Genomic DNA, 18207 nt, shown 5'->3' with positions numbered 1-18207 from the left:
AGACAGTCTCCATTTTCACTTAAGCAATTTGAAAGCATTTCTGTTTTGAACAAGCAAATGATCTCTAAGACACTTATGTATTGTAAGCGGAAAATATACATCTGTTAAATGAATCTGTGACTTTGTCTTAATGAATTAAGTCAGAACAAGGATTCCCTCTCAGCCCCCATCATGAGGAGAACCTCCAAGTTGGCATCTACCATTGGAAGAATAGCAATTTAAAAAGAAAGAAAGAAAAATGGCAGTGCAGTTTGACATGATTCTGGATACAGAAAGACCTTAAAAAGTATTCAAGAACTTGAACCTCCTCCAACTGCTACCATTTTAAAGGATGATGAAATGGAGACCCAGAGGAGAAATAACCTGCCTGGGGTCATATACCAAATCAGAATCACAACAGAGCCCAGGCTTCTTATGAGACAAGCTATCTCTCCTCTTCCCCCCAACATGTTTTCAAATACCTTTGACTCAAGCACAACCAGGGAAACATTTAGGCTGTGACATGAGCTTTCAGAAGAGCAGAACCACAGTGGTTTTATAGCCTACAGATTTTTCAAAAGTAGGATAAGGATCAATGATAAGAGTTCAGAACTTTAAGATATTCTGTTCCTTTTGTCTTTGACCATAATCAACCTTAAGGTGTTAAAGATGGTACAGGGCAGCCCTCAATCCTAGCTGTCAATGTGCTGATTTAGCAAAGAATCACTAGAGATAGAAAAGACGATCTCTTATTTTCTTTGCATAAAAATCAAAATTGCAGTTACCAAAGGAATCAGTCATTTTTACAGATAATATATGTTCCTCATATTTGACATATGTATCATGATTGCTTTCACACTCACAAAGTTTAAAGCTAAATGCAAAATATAAAAGATCTATAATAAAGACTTAGCTATTCAATTACATAAAGCTTTATCAATCAATAACTAAGATGCATTGATTATTCACTGGGTGCCAGATGGGTGCCAGCCCTTAAGCTCAACACGAGCATTATCCTTTCACTCATTCACCTCTGGATGGCTATTTGAGTGTGTTTTATTTCAAATTATCATAAATGAGTTGTCTCCATCCCCTAGAAATGCAGATTTATGTTCTCTTTAAACACTCCATCAATACTTTGGGAGGTTAAATTTTTTTTTTAAGATTTTATTTATGTATTTGACAGAGAGAGGGAGACCACAAGTAGGCAGAGAGGCAGGCAGAAAGAGAGAAGAGGAAGCAGGCTCCCTGATGAGCAGGTAGCCCGATGTGGGGCTCGATCCCAGGACCCTGAGATCATGACCTGAGCCGAAGGCAGAGGCCTTAACCACTGAGCCACCCAGGCACCCTGGAGGTTAAATTTTTAAGGACAAATCTTTAATATTAGTCTCCTCATAGAGGCTGCTGCTTAGAATGATTTCAAAATCAATATGTATTTTCTAGCTTATATATAATAATGATAACCATGATTTGTACAATGCAAGCCATACTACTATTTGTAAATTCTACATACAGAAAGTATAGCTTCCCAAATGAAAATAAAGTTTATTTATTTAAAAATTGGTAAACTATGTCTGTTTATTTCTTGTATTTCAACCTAATTACTTGTCTATTTAATGAATGCTGCTTTAGTCAGTAAAGACTAAAAATGTGAAAAGGGTATTTTTTTTCTTCACTAATTGTTAGTCATAGAAAAATAAAGAATACACATAAACAATTCTTTTCAGTCAATTTATAATGAGGATGAATTCATCAGTTAAAAAAATACAACCTTCTGTTAAGAATGAGTGCTAACTCAGGCATTTATGAGCTTTCTAAACACTAATGAACTTCGCAACATTACCTCAGAATACTTTTTATTTTCTACTTTTTTATAGTCTGTTTTTATTCCATTTCTTTTTTTTTTTTTAAGATTTTATTTATTTATTTGACAGAAAGAGAGAGAGAGTTCACAAGTAGGCAGAGAAGCAAGCCGAGAGAGGAGGGGGGAAGCAGGTTCCCAGCTAAGCAGAGAGCCTAATTGGGGGCTTGATCCCAGGACCCTGGGACCATGACCTGAGCCAAAGGCAGAGGCTTTAACCCACTGAGCTACTCAGGCCCCCCTTTTTTATTCCATTTCAACTGCTATAAGCTTATAAAAAGAGGGCAATAATTTATATCACAGATATGTCAAATCAAGACTATCTCATTTTTCCTAATGAACATGACAGAAAACAAGGAGACATTTTAGAAAGAACAACGGCTGCAACAGTAATTCTTCAACACTGATCTGGCATAAAATAAGTATGGGGAAATCCTAGCACTTATTAGCTGCCTCTATGTCTTGGCTTGTTTTAGGTCTTTTCATGTATTATGCCATTTATTCCTCATAACAATCCTGTGGGGTAGGTGCTACTATTTTTGCCACTGTACATAAGAGGAACCTAAGGCACAGAGTTTAAGACATTTGCCCAAGATCATACCTGACAAATTGTGGAGAAGAAGAGGATCCCAGGCACTCCGGCATGAAATCAGCGCTCTTAATGGCTCTGTATACTGCATACTTCCTATGCTTTTGTAATAGTTAAATTAAAAAATATATGTAAAACAAGCAGCATATTTCCTACCCTTTAATGAGTACCTAGCCAAATGTAACTGTAGTGGTCACCATCATGCCTATTGGGCTGATAATGATAATTATGAATCATGATGCTTTTTACTTTTGTATTCTAAATTATTTTTATATGCACAATCCCACTTTTTTCTGCTGAAAAAAATAACTGACCCTCTAAACTCATCATGTTTTTTTTAATATTTCAAACGTGAATTTCTGGCATCTGTCACAAGCATTCTACAAAACACAGTATCACTCGGTGTTCAAAATGTGACATATGGTTTCGGGGGAAGGAGTTGCTGAAGTTTTTACCAAGTAATTTGGGATCATAGGATTTGCTATCTCTTCTAGAATTATGTTCTCATCAAAGAACTCTCTCTATAGCTTCTCAATTTTTATGCTATAAAAATTAACTGCGACTGCTTTTATTATAATCACCATTGTTCCACAGGCTACATTACAAGCAAAGTGGGAGGAATGGAGGAAAACAGGGAGAGAAAGAGAGAAGTGCTAATTTGTGTTTTGCAAAAGGATGGAGAGATGTTTGGTGATCTTAATATCACAGCTTTTAATGAAAGCTAGAAAATTCCGTGTGGTCACTATTTGATGGGTAAGCTTGAGACTGGGGATACACCAGCAAGAAGCCAGTATGACAGTGACTCAATTGTCTGTCGATCAGAAATACCTACATTCTGATAGTATCTCTCTGAATATAGGACCCTGGGCATTTATTACAAAGTAGGAATCTAAACTTGATGAGTTTCAAATGATAAAAGGAAAGAATTTATCTTCCATTAACTGAAATTCACCTAGGCCATCAAAGATTGCCAAGCACCAGTACCTAATCAACATTAAGCAAAATGAACCAAGGACAGCAGTAGCTAGAATCTTTACCAAATGCTACCCATAAATCAAAGAAATGTTGTCATTTCTTAGCAAGTAATTTATTTGGAAAAAACTTTTAATGCTAATTTTTGAATGAAACCAAGAAACATTTTATTGAAATGAACCATTTCAGTGTTGAGCTCAGTTCAAGTACCAACCAACAGAGTCTCCAATAAACTTTCAAATGAACATGTCAAAGTAAGTCTTGTTTTACTACTTATTCTGGGGACTCAATTAGAAAGAATAATAATATAAATAAAACAGTCACTTCATTTCATTATAAAGGAATTTGATAGTCCAGCTTTGGTATATCAGCTAATCCCACCTAAAATAGAGACAGAACTTTTCAGAACAAAACCCTCTTCCCTAATGAGAATCCCCAGTGGAAGATGGCTCATAATTTAGAAAGCGATCGATACTAATATGTTTAATTTATTTTAAAATAAATTTCTTAATGGTTCCCATTATTTCTATTGTTCCTATGCAAAAACTGAGGTTATCTGAGCATGTTTTCAGTTAAGTATTTCCTTACCTACTTAGGAACATTTGCCTGGGCATCAGTATCACCCAACTTCCTCTCTAATGCCTTACTAGTCAGTAAGAATTCTGTATCTCAGGGTACTCAGTGGTAACAGAATCTATGAACAGTTCATCATTTTTAAAAATAAAGAATATTTTGTAAACAATATTAAATCATTTTTATGCAATTGGGTAAAGATTTTAAAAGGTCATGGAGGTATCTGAATTATTAAATTCAAATAATACATGTTATAAAAGATTTTTTCATAATAAATTATTTTAAAGCAACAAGTTATATTGAAATTCAACAGATGACAAGCTCTGCTGAAGAAGAAGATTTCACCTTTGGCATAGTACCATTATAAAAGTAAGAAAAAAAAACAGGTAAAATTTTTTTTTTAATTTAAAATTTTTTTTTAATTTTAAGAAATTCTTAAATGCTAGGTATGGACTAGTCTGTCACTTTAGATCTCTGGGATCCCCAGACTTAAAAAGAGTCTATTCTCATTCACCAGCTTTCATTCAAGGGCCTCTCCAGGGTGCTCACAAGAATGGACAGAGATGGTACCTGGCACAGCACCCTCTCACTGCACTGTCTAGTCTGAAGCAAAATCTGAAAGACACAGGAGGTGGTGTATGAAAGCCTGCTGGCCTACTCTCAGACACAGGCAGCAAGCTGCAGCTGAGGAAGGGACAGGACAGCTGCTTGAGCCCAGACCCCTAAATTGGTATAAAGTAGACGTCTACTGTCACTGAGGGAGGGCAGGACACATGCGCCCACTTAAGTGGTCCCTTCAAGACCCCTTCCTAAATCGAAGGCAGACTATGGTTATGTGGTAGGGTAAGGTGGGGAAGGGCTGTAGTGAGAATAGAGGTTTGAACCATTAAGAAAGCTCCACCCCCAAAATGTAAGCAGACAATATCAGGGAGACAATGTCTCCCTGAGACAGAGGCTCCTGTCTCCTAGACAGGAGAACCAAATATCCTATCTACCCTCCACACAATTTTCCACCGAATAACAAGCAATAGTAATCTGCTGCTTGAGAGGAGCCAGACCAGGGAAAATACCCATGGGTAGTTCAGGTATGCAGGACCTGCTGACAGCAGAACAGAAACCCTGAGAAAAGCCCTGTGGTAATGCAGGCCTTAAGCTAAGCACAAAGTGGCAGTAGCCCACCACTGGAGAAAACTGAAGACAGACACATTGACAGCAACTGTATCAACAACAAGCCCAGCACAACTACTGATAACCACTCAGGGCCTGACAAAAGAGGTATGCGAGTTTCAGGTGTAAATAGTATTGACCTCCAGCTTTTCTGCTCTTTAAAAAAAAAAAAAAAAATCCAGTATTCAATGAAAAACTGTGATACAAACAAAACAAAACAAAACAAAAAGAAAAGAAAAAAACAAAAGACGTATTATCAAGTAAAAAAAGCAGTCAAAAGAACCAGACTGAAAACTCTCTGAACCAGACTGTTGGAACTCTCATATAGGAAGGGACTTTAAAATAATTATGATTAATTTGTTAAAAAATTTAGTGAAAAAGGCAGACAACATGCATTCACAAATAGGAAATTTCCACAGAGAGATAGAAACTATAAAAAAAGAACAAAACAGATAATCCAGAATCTATAAATACATATATACACACACACATTTATGTACATATATATACATATACATAAATGATGTAGAAGTCATTGTACAGGCTTTTCAACAGGATACCACAGAACAAGGAATCAATGAGTTTAAAAATAGGTCATCAGAAATTATCCAAACTAACAACAAAGGGAAAAAAACGGGCGAGGAAAAAAAAAACCCAGATCATCTAAAAGATGTGGGATGGTATCAGTTAGTCATATACACATGTACTAGGAGTACTAGATGGATAAAAGAGAACAGGATAGAAAGAGATAATTGAAGAGACAACTTTCAAAATTAGCAAAAAACAACAAATCATACATGTAAGAAGTTCAGAGAGCCCAAGCAGTATAAATAGCAAGAGAAATTCACTGGCCACATTATAGTCCAGAATGTGGACTAAAGATAAAAGAAAAATCTTGATGGTAGCCAGAGAAAAAGAAATATTTCCTACAGAGGTAGAAATATTTCCTACAGATAGGGAAGTAGACAGATTTCTTATCAGAAATTAAGCAAGCAGAAGACAATGAAGTCATACTTTTAAAGAACTGAAAGAAAGAAAAAAAATTGGACAAGTCATAACTCTAGCCAGTGAAAACACCTTTCAAAAATGAAGATGCAATAAAGATTTTTCCAGACAAACAAAAGCTGAGAGAATTAATCACAAGCAGACCTGCACAACAAAGAATGTTAAAGGATGTTCTTGAAAGAAGTTCCTCAGTTCAAAGGAATCTGATACAAAATAGAAATAAAGAACCCAGGAGAAGGAAAAATCTGGATAAATATGACAGACATTTTTCTTAATTTTAATGTCTTTAAAAGACAACTGAAGCAAAAACACTTAAGAAGCATTGTACATTTCATAAAATATGTTGAAGTAAAACATATGAGAACAGTAGCATGAAGGACAAGGAGGAGTAAATGAAAGTTGAATCTCGAACAATGTGGAGATAAAGGGTACTAACCCCCAACATGCAGCCAAAAATCCACATATAATTTTGACTCTCCAAAAACATAACTACTAGTAGCCTACTATGGATTAACTTATTTGTTTATTAACATAAACAGCCCATTAACACATATTTTGTATAACTATTACATACTATATTCTTATGAAGGAAATCATAAGAGAAAATATATTTACATTGCTGTACTGTATTTATTAAAAAAAAATCCCCATGTAAGTGGACCTATGTAGTTCAAACTGTCTTGTTCAAGAGTCAAGTGTATGCTATGGTAAGATTCTTAACAATACAGGAAGTCCTATTATATTCTTTGAAATTGAACTGTCATAAGTTAAAGATATTAATTAAAAACCACTGAACCAAAATAATTAAAAACATATAACTAATAAGCTAACAGCAGGGATAAAATAGAAACATGAAAAATAATCAAAAGGAGTAAAAGAGACACAAAGGAATGAAGAACAGGTGGGATGGATAGAAAAAGCTAGAACTCATAGAAAAGATGGCAGATTTAAATGCAAACATCAATAATTACATTAATGGTACGCACATTTCAATTAAAGGTGAAGATTACTAATTGGATGAAGAAAAGCAAGACCGAATTATATAATTTTTAAAGGAAATTAACTTTAAATATAAAGGTATAGCTGAATTAAAAGGATGGGGAAAATATACCATTCAAATACATATCAAAGGAAAGCTAATATGACTATATTAATATCAGACTATCTAACAAGAAATATTACTTTTGAAATATTACTATTGATAAATGGGGGCATTTCATGGTGATAGTCGTCAAGAAGACATAACAATCCCAAATGTGTATACACTTAAGTACAGAGTTCAAACACACAAATAATAAGTGATATTATAATAATTTTGTTAGTTGTTTGATTTGTACCAGTAACAAATGCTGCAGCAAAGTTTCTCCTCCCTTAGTGCCCAACACCCCCATCCTCCTGCTTTGCCAAGTTAAGTGATAATGGTGTTGACGTAGCCATCATAAGGTCTACAACTAAAGACTAGAATATTTCTTTCTCCCAAGAAAATAAAAACTTTCATAGCAGCATATGTCCTAAGACTTCTTTAGACAAAGAAATTTCACATAAAAATGAATGAAAGGAAGTAGAAAGAAACAGTAGTGACATGTACAGAAGCTAGAGCAAAAAAAAAAACCTCAAATAATCTGAAATGTCATAATCTGCATGTCACTGCTTGTGCTCTGAATTAAGAACATGTATTTATTAATTAGGCTAAAACATTTATTAAGACACTTTTAAAGTAAGAGATTAATCTATTAAGCAAACATGACTTCACAACATGACTTTAACTGGTGGCTATATATTCTGTGTAGACTCATTATTCAACTTCACACCTTGTTCATTCCATTATTTCATTTTTGACAGGTAGCAGCTGAATAAAGTGAAGAACTACTCATCTGAATTCAGTCAATAAGGAAAGGTGTAAAGAGTAATAATAGGTGACCAACTACCTTCAGAAGAAAATGTTACCATCTATTAAAAATACTTGATGTGGTCACAGATTTATTTTTCTATCACTTACAAATCTCACTGCCCTAGCTTACCAAGTTTCTTTCAAACCAGTATAGTGCTGTTAATAATGATTTGAAATACATTTGGCGTCTTGTAGCATCATATGCATGAAATAAAACTTTAGCATTCCACCTAAGGAGATTAAATAAGGATAATTTATACAATGTTTTCTTAACTTGAAGAAAAAGAACAAAGCACAAAGGTCTATGAAAATATTAAAATGATATCTAAAAGTTTGGTTACCTCAATGAACTGAATACTTGTGCCCCCCCCCAACATTCACATGTTGAGGCTTAGATTCCCGATGGGATGGTATTTGGAGATGGGACCTTTGAGAGGTAAGTAGGACATGAGGGCAGATCCCTCATAAATGTTTATTAGTGCCCTTAGAAAGGGCTAAAGAGGTAAGAGTTTCTTCCTTCTACCATGTGAAAACACAGCAAAAAGACAGCCATCTTTGAACCAGGAAGCAGGCTGTCACCAGATATCAACTCTGCTGACGCCCCAATCTTGTATTTCCAGACTCCAGAGCTGTGAGAAATAAAGTTCCATTGTTTACAAGCTACCCAGTCCACGGTACGCTGTTACAGCAGCCTGAACGGACCAACAGGGTTACTCATTCCAACAATGCCAGTAGAGATAGTTATATGCTCCTTATGTCTCCTAATTTTATATATCTTACAATTTCATCTTAGTGACAAATGTAAAAATGTTCTCTAAATCTAATCCCCTCTCAGTACCTTGATTAATATATGCTTTGTGCAAGGTAATTAAAGAGTTTTAAGATTCACTGAGTGGAAATCTAACCAATGGCAGATTTCCACAAAACGTAGAAAATGAGTGCCTTTTAAGCAAAACACCACAGTCATCAACCAGATGAATTCCATGAGGGCAGGACTTTGTTTTGTTGACTGCCACATCCCTCCAAAAGCTGAAATAATGCCTGACAGATAACAGACACTCAACAAATATTGTTAAATTAATGAGGGAATATTAGAGACCCTACAGCATAAGCTACTGCAGAGAAGAAAAATAAATTACCCATGAATTCACTGAGCCAGGAATCATCTCAGTGCATATTGTGGTGACTGCCATCAAAATATGAAACACACACTCCTACATGTGTAAGGAATAAGAAAAATAAAGATAAGACTTCATATACAAATCTCCGAGCTTTCTAATTTTAAAAAGTTGTGTGCATTACTTTGATATATTGGCAGGGCGGGGGGGAATGTACCTAAATACAAAGCATTTCTCATTTCACAAGTAGCAATTCAGGGAAAAGAGAACAGTAAATGAACTTCTAATCTGGAGCTGGGTATATACCCACAGTCCAGGACTTCTAATACAATAAATTCTACTTTTAAGCCAATCACCACAAAGAAGATCACATCAGGCAACTAAATAAATGAAAAGAGGAGGAAAGGATTTTCCCCATGCTTCCTGACATCTGTAACCCATATTTTATTTGCCTGATAAAGTATTGTGTCAGCCTCAGAGTAATGAGCTCAATATAATTTCACCCTAGGGTTTTGCTCAGAAATAGGTCTCACAAATGAGCTAAACAACAGCAACGAAAAAACTTACAAGACTTCAATATTTCCTTCTCCAACTATATGTTTCAGAATCTCAGATTCACTATCTCTCAGTTGCATTTATGTTTTGCTATGGACTGAATTGTGTTCCCAAAAACTCATGTTGTTGAAGCCCTACCCCACAATGTGATGGTATTTGGTAGTGGGACCTTTGGGAGGTAATTAGATTTAGATGAGATCATGAGCAGCAGACCCTTGATAGGATTACTGCCCTTATAAAAAGAAACACTAGAAAAGCTTGCCTATCCACCTACATGAGCTCTCTCCGCTCTAGCTCTCTCACATTCTCTTTCATTTTCTCTGTCAGGTGAGGGCACAATGGGGGGACAGTCATCTGCAAGCCAGGAACAGAGCCCTCACCAAGGAAGTGAATCAGCCAGCACCTTGATCTCAGACTTTCTGACCTCCAGAAATGAATTTCTATTGTTTACAAGCACCCCATCTATGGTATTCTGTTGTAGCAACCTATGGCGACTAAGACATACTTAGAAAATAATAGGAGGGATAAGAAAGTCCCACTGTGAAAGAGTTTTCTCTGTGTTAGGAGTATAGATTTGCACTGTCACATTTAACCTCACAACCTGTCATTTTACACATGAAGAAACTGAGGCTCTGAGAGATGGAACAAATCACCCAGGAAGCAACAGAATCGTGATTTAAACCAAGGCTCTCTGCCTACAGGGTCAGAGCTCTTAAGTCCCATACATATCACCTCTTTAGACTTTTTATTAAGTTCAACTAATCCACCTCCTGATACAAAAGAACAAAAATAATTCTCCAAATTACTAATACTTTGACAATATACACAGAATTATAACAGCTTTCTTTTCAAAAGAAAGAAGTTGCCCTCCTTGCTCACAAACACGACAACCTATAAACCCCTGTCCCAACTTTAACAGAGCTAGTATTGCAATCCAGTTACCTCTCTCTAAAATTGCTGATGTTTGGGGCTAAACATGAAAAGAGTCTCGAAAGTCCACCACCTGACCCCTCACCTATGCTATCTCCTCACCAGGGCTCAGAACTCCAATCTGCCTGCAACACAGCCTAAGGCTGTGAGTCACCTTCCAACACAAATCCACCTGCGCTACCCCTTACTCACCTGGGAACCTCAGGTAGTGATTTCAACTCTTAGCCCTCAGTCACCTCACATTTAAACTGAGAATTATAATATCTATCCCAAATGGTTATGTGATGGCTACAGGTAAACATACTCCTAAACACCAAGCACACCTTGGTACTTAGGAGACTGGACCCCATGCTAGTTCTGCCCCTTCTCCCCTTCTTGTCCCCAAGACCCTGCTCCTCCTCTCCACCACCTCCCCTAGGACCTCCTTTTATCAGTTACTCTCTGGTTTCACCTCTTCATTGGTCCTCCTTAGGGGTCTCCTTCCCTGAGAGTATAACTATGCCTGGGAATCCCTTATCTATGACATTGAAAATAAATATTAAACCAGCCATTGTCCCAGCTAATATCCTTTCTCTCCGTGTCTTCATTGCCAAATGCTCATTGTCACTTCCAACACTGCCTCACCGCCTGTCCGTTTGTTTATTCATTTCACAAATATTGGAGCAGCTGCCATTTGCCAAGCCTTGTGCTGCGAACTGGGGATACAACTATGAGCAAAAACTGACACCCCACTCTCATGGTGCTCATTAGTATTTGTTCATTGTTCATTATTTAGGTTTTGTCCTCCTGTACTCAACGGGAGGATACACAGGGGCAGAGACTTTATCATCCTTATTGCCCAGGACATCCCTGGTGCTTGCAACGTGCCAGGCACATAGTGCTTACTAGGTATTTGTCATAGATGCTCACTAGGTATTTGTTGAATGAATGGATAGAAGGTAAAGGAGAGAGTAATTAGGAGATGAGACCCTGAAAAGGAGGTGTTTTCCAGAACTGCACAGAAGATGAAACTTGAAGTGGTTAAATACCAACACTGTAAGTAGAACTTTCATATTTATTGAAATTCTTGTCCATTAGAAGCAGACTAACTGTTCACTGAGTGAACACCTGTGCTTGTAAATCTAAATCAATCTCCAGTTAGGTCAAAGAAGACAACAATGAAACTATGAAGGTTTCAGAAAATCCCATACTCTAAAAGCATTTTCCTGCCAATCCAAAATCCTATCCCCTGGACTTCCACAATTCTTCTGGGCTTCCTCCCATATTTGTGCTGAAATAAATTCCTAACACACACAGAGAGTATGAAGAGACAGCAAGAGGCAAGTAGAGTACTCTCCTCCCCCACAGAACCCAATACGCATGTTCTCTGATGCCTGGGGCACCTCCACTAGGAAAGCAGCAAAATGTTTGCTCTTCTTAATTGAGACTTTTCAGAACATCTCAGGTTTCCAACTGATGGCAAACAGCAGGGTTTCTACTTCCTCATCTTTCTTTCCTTCCACTGTTCCTTTCTCTAATTTAATATAGGAAAAGAAGAATGGGTAGTAGGTAGGGTGGAAGGAAAGAGAGAGAAAAGTGGAAGTCACAAAGAATTGACTGCCAGCTGTATTCTCCACCAGCTTCATTCATCACCAGCAGCTTTATTCTGCACTACGTGATGCTGAACATTAAAACCCACAGAGGGACGTCTGGGTGGCTCAGACTCTTGATTTTGGCTCAGGTCATCATCTCAGGGCCATAAGATCAAGCTCTGCTCCAAGCGTGGAGTCTGTTTGGTATGGTCTCTTCTGCTCCTCCTTTCTTTCTCTCAAAATAAATAAATAAAATCTCAAATAAAATAAAATAAAATAAAATAAAACCAACGTGGATGAGAAGCCTAGCCCAGTACCATATCATGGACCACCCAGCTTGAGGAGACATGAGGAATCCACTGCTTTTGGATTCTGGTGGTGACGGTGAGTGGCAGCAACCCCAAGCTCCTCAGTGAGGAAACTGCTGCTGCTTCCTATTTTCCCAGTGAGGGTGCACTGGTAGTGAGGGGAGCTGGAGGCTCTCAGGCTGCTGTGGGCTGCACTGATGGGGGGCCCCAGTGCCCTGAGTACTCATGGAATTGAGAGGAAACAAGCAGAATGACAAGACTTGCAACTAGAAACAGCAGTCTCCTGATCCATCCATCCCTTTCTCAAGTCCTGCTCCCTAGAAGCAAACATTCTTACATCTTTTTTTCTAGTATTTTCTTCCATATTTTAAAATAATACAAGTTTACTACTAGTACCTGATATTTCAATTTTTTAGCATTATCACATTCACTTCTTTCTGTGGAAAACTAGGAATTGGCTGCCTTACATACGTCATCACCATCAGCTACCCCCATACACGTGCTCACAAGTATACACATAGAGGAACACACATGTCCCTTCCCTACATCCTCCAAAGACTATACTTTCACGTATCAGTTAAATCAGTTTTCATATTTCATTATGGACAGGTAAGTATCATTTGTTACTAATCTACAGTTTACCATAATTACACTTTCTCTCTAGAACCACACCAGGATATAATTTCCTACCTATTAAAATTGTCAAAAATTAAAAATCTGATATGACAAAGTATTGGTGAGGATGTGACACACAGGGAATTCTCTTACCTGTGAGTGTAAATGACTACCTTCAGACTGTGTGACTCAGGATAGTACGTCCATGCCTCTGTCTCCCCCTCTGTAAAACAAGGATAATGGGCTGATGGTGAGCATGACATGACTTCTTGCCTGTAATGGCATGGCACAGTGCCTGGCAAGGTCTCCCTGTTCCCTGCTTTCATTCTGCATGTATCCTTTACAGCAATGGTCATACCTGTAATCAAATATTCATGTAATTATTTATGTGATGTCTGTCTCCTCACTAGATTATAAGCTCTTCTAGGATAAGAACTGCACCTATTTTATTCTCAGCTATTGTCTTAATGCTAAGAGTGCCAAGAACAAAATAAACTTATGTTACATGGACACATGAGGGAAGAATGAGTGAATGAGTGCCCCTGCTAATGCAGAGATACTAAGTGTAAAGGCTGCAAGTTTCCTTTCAAGTACAGAATCAGAAACTCTGAGTGGGAGGTTTCTAAGCCACATTTTGTTAGCAATGTAATTCCTTATACACACTTGGAAATTTCTTACGAAGAAGGTCAAGGATGGTTCATGGAATAGAAAGAAGAATTATCCTCTTTGAAAAAAGAAGCCTGGTTCTACTGAGATGGGATGAAAAGGAGTAAGACGCGTAGACGACAGTTGGCTGGAGAATCCTAGGACCACAGGAGACACCAATTCACAGATAAAATGAAAGGAGCTCTGGACTGGACCAGACGACAGAGTGTTTGCAGTTAGTTGTCACACCCACGTGCTGTCAGAAGCAAAATGAAAGAAAGTTAGAGGCAGCTTTTGTGTCCATTCGAGAAGAAAGAGGCAAGAAAGCAAAGGAGAGGAGTCGCTTGGTCTCTGATAAGCAAGGCTGGTCTGCCAATTTCTACATGACATTACTTTACACTATTCCATTGGTTAAAGGGAAAGAAAAGAAAGAAAAATTAATATGACCCCAAGGGAGGTTCCCAGGCTCATGGCATTTGGGTACTGGGGCATTTGGCATAAAAGCCATGTTCCAGATGAGCTTGAGTTATAATGATAACTGGGCTCTTTGCCTTTTACAAATGGCTGGGATTTACAGAGAGCCAACAGAGCAGCAGGCTCTATTAAATGATCTCCAATTATCAACTTCACAGGCAGGAAAGTGATTAAAATTTAATAACATAGCCCAGCTTGTTGCCATTCAATAGAGCTACTGTCATCTTCCTGTCAAGGAGAATAAAGAAGAGGAAAATGTTGGGGGGGCGGGGAGAACATTTTAAGGTAGAATTCTTAATCTGACAAGATTGGAGAATAAATCAGCCATGTGAAGAGGAAGATCAAAAGTGATTTTGCCTTATAATTATTGACTTAGAGTCTGCATGTCAAATGATTGCTATTTATGGATTTAATAGGGAAAGAAATTCTCATTATGTGGTTCAACTTCTAACATGCTTAGTCAGGACATTCTTATCAATATTCCACACATGAAAATGCTTTACACTTTTTTCCTTAAGTTAAATGGACCATTATATAAAGTTATGCTTTAGTTTCAATATTATGTACAACAATAAGGTAACAACGTGCATACGTATTTCAAACTGACCCTCTGCAGAACTGCAATAGACAACTCCCAAAACTGTTTTGGGCAATTTTTCTCCAGCAGCATCACTGGAGAAAGTAACAGGCTCCAAGGTCAGCCGCATCTCTTGTTGGACAGCACCCATGTGGCCGCTTAGTAACAGGGGAAGTTCTTGCCCTATGGCTTCACACTGGGAGGATATAGGCAGCTCAAAGAAAGTCCTAAAGATAATACAGGTCAGACTCTGGAGAAGGGCAGGGATGTGCACATGTGGCATAAAGACCTAGAAGCAAAGGGTGTGTGTAGCAACTTTTCATTAGTGATCTTAATCTATACATGACATCAATGTGATTATAACTGTAACAAACACAGTAGCTCTCTCTGTGTGATCAACTGCCTGAAAGTAATTTGCAATGAAGCAAATCATTCAGGCTACAAGATGGATCTTTGAAAGTCTTGATTACATTGACTTTCATACCAGGCTGTCACAGAGACAGATCCCAGGATGGCATCTACTTACTGGAAGCCGGCACTAGGTCTAGTCCTGGATGGACATCCTCACCCATCCCACATGGTCCCAAATTGCTGCCCCAGTCAATAGGGGTAACTCTGTTTTTCTCTTTTCCACACTCAATCTCTCTCTCTACTTGTATCTCATGCCAGTCAGCTATTGGTAACACCTACAGGCACAGCCTCGGTTAATTTACTATATTTCAGAGCTAGCAGTTTAGCAAGGGCAGTTGTGCCCTCAGAAAGCTTGGAAAGAGGATCGCAGAGCTATTCAGTACAGGCACTGATGATAAGCCATGATGCGGTCACCCTGATACACACCCTGACTGCCTTTCAAAAGAAGCCTTGTTTTCCCAGCTCTTCAGTCATGGCTTCAGTAGAAGAGCTGCCTCATCTATGGTCGCATTCCTTCCCAGAAGGCCAGTAAGCAACAACTGATCAACGAAGAACTATAAAGATGCCGATCTCAAGAGCACTTTTCCATAAACAGACTGCAGGTAAAACTCCATTTGGGAATTTTCTCTTTAGGACTCAATCTAAACACTTGGTACCATGAAAGGTCCAGAAAAGGTGCTAAGATGGGGTCTGGAGCTGGATGATGGATCACTATCTGCCAGAGAGCAGAAAGGACCCTCTTCCCCATGGTAAGGGAAGCACACATGTCCCTGGCACAGAATAGCAATTCCATTTTTAAAGCTTTTGTCATTGGTCAGTCGGGACTGTATATTAACAGAAGGTATATAAATACAAGGGAATGCATTAGTTGGTATCTGAAATATATAGGGGAAGGAGCAGCTATAGGACAATGGCATTAACTGGTTATTGCTATGTTAGATATTACAGAGGAGGTGGCAGGGACAGAGAGGTAAATAATGAGGAGTTGAAGGATTACTTGCCAGTTAAAAGCTATGTGTGACAGCCTCCTTGGTAACCTATGAAAAGGCTTCTCATCTGCAAAGAGGGCAGAGAAAGCTAAGGAACAAGATTCAGGAATTTATTGTCTTAGTAGCTGAGCTCCAAAGAATGCTACACTCCCATCCAAGTCAGGTCTGCTATGCCAAGGTCAGGTCCCTGGTGGGGAAAGAATGGGACTCGGAATTGATGAAATATCTAGATTGATGCCCACAAAAAAAGTCTTTAATTCCCACATTGGAATCCCCAGAACACTCTGAAGGCTATAAAAGTGACCCTCTTCTTCTATCAAAACAACACTCCTCTCAGCCTGGCTCAAAAGATGATGCAGGGGCCTCTCCCTCCAGGAGAGACCACATATCTCCCCAATGAGACACTCTCCCCCAAAGCTACTTCAAGAGCTAGCCAGCCTGGACAAGCAAGAATCCATGTGGAATTGTATTCTGAGGGTGCTTGGTCAAGAGGGCCAAGGCATAAAGTTAGATACAAGAAAAATTATCATTTTGGGCACATTCTTCTGGGAAACAATATCTAACCCTTTAGCAAAAAGTCCAGGAGTTGTTATGAACTTACTACTAGCAAGGCTCCAAGAAACATGGTGAAAGCCATGACCTATGATAAATTAGACTGAAATTCCAGAACTGGTTGCAGTGGTGAAAAAAGGCTTAAAACACTGAGAAGAGACATGCTGAAGTGGATATCCTATGTAAGGTCTGAAAACCCACCAATGACTGTATTTCCCTGAAAGGCCTGGAGGATATTAGATTTGCCAAGGCCACAAGGAACTGGTAAGAGGGACATCAACATCTCTCTTCTATAGACCAGGACTGACAGTAGGAGAGGCCATTCCACAGGAGATTCATTAATTACAATATGGAAGATGGGATCTCCAAGCAGTAGAGGCCACTTAGTATAGAACTGTCAAAATCCAAGTGAGAGCAATTATCATAATAAGCAACCTGAACTACAGAGAGTTACTAACATGTTTAAAAGAATGCAGTGGCCCTAAGGATCACACAGATGAGCAAGCAACAAGAATGCTCCTCAGTCTGAACCATGAAAATAAATCAAGCATGGATTATTAACAATATATCCAATTAAAAGTCAGAATCCCTTACAAAGTTTTCAGGCATGAACAAGTTTTCATACATGGAACCCACTGGCTGAGGAAGAGGGAAAGTCTCTAGGAAGAAGGAACTCTCCAACACCCTGTAACACCACCACCAAGTAAACACAGAAATGATTACCCAGATCCTTCCCCAAAGGAACCCATGGCTATTTACTCAGGTTACTGTGCACTGGGAAAAGGTCCAGACATTTTTTAAATTAATCTATTAATTATTTTTAATAAAAGTATAGTTGACATATAGTATTTTATTAGTTTTAAGTGTACAACATAGTGATTTGGCATTTGAATACATTATGAAACACTTATCACAGTAAGTATAGTCACCATCTGTGATCATAGAGTGTTATTACAATATTATTGACTATATTCCCTCTGCTATACTTTTCATCCCTATGACTCATTTATTTTATAACTGGAAGTTTGTACCTCTTATTTTCCTTCACCCATCTCACCCATCCCCGTGCCCCATTCCCTATGGTAACTACCAGTCTGTGCTCTATTTATGAATCACTTTCTGTTCTGTTTTGTTTGTTGAGTTTTGTAGCTTCTACATATAAGTGAAATTTTGTGGTATTTGTTCTTTTCTGTCTTATTTCAATCAACAGAAGACTCTCTAGGTCCATCCATGTTGTTGAAAATAGCAAAATTTCATTCTTTTTTGGCTGAATAATATTACACTGTGTATATATACCACAACCTCTTTATCCATTCATCTGTTGATAGACACTTAGGTTGCTTCCATATCTTGGCAATTGTAACAAATGCTATAAAGAACATAGGGGTGCACGTATCTTTTTTTTTTTTTATCACTTTTTCATCA

At 38.1% G+C, this 18207-nt stretch overlaps 1 long non-coding RNA gene across 1 annotated transcript in view; it reads right to left on the bottom strand.

The window, feature by feature from the left end:
* LOC123945832 overlaps positions 1 to 18207 on the bottom strand; it is an 82198-nt gene that overhangs the window by 32536 nt on the left and 31455 nt on the right. Inside the window, exon 2 of the long non-coding RNA XR_006819502.1 lies at positions 13288 to 13357. This is a non-coding gene — a long non-coding RNA (uncharacterized LOC123945832). The remainder of the gene's footprint in view (positions 1 to 13287; positions 13358 to 18207) is intronic.

Source organism: Meles meles, chromosome 7 (assembly GCF_922984935.1).
Source record: "Meles meles chromosome 7, mMelMel3.1 paternal haplotype, whole genome shotgun sequence".
Lineage (NCBI taxonomy): Eukaryota > Metazoa > Chordata > Mammalia > Carnivora > Mustelidae > Meles > Meles meles.
Note: the sequence above shows the minus strand (reverse complement) of the source record. Positions and strands in the feature narration are given on the sequence as shown.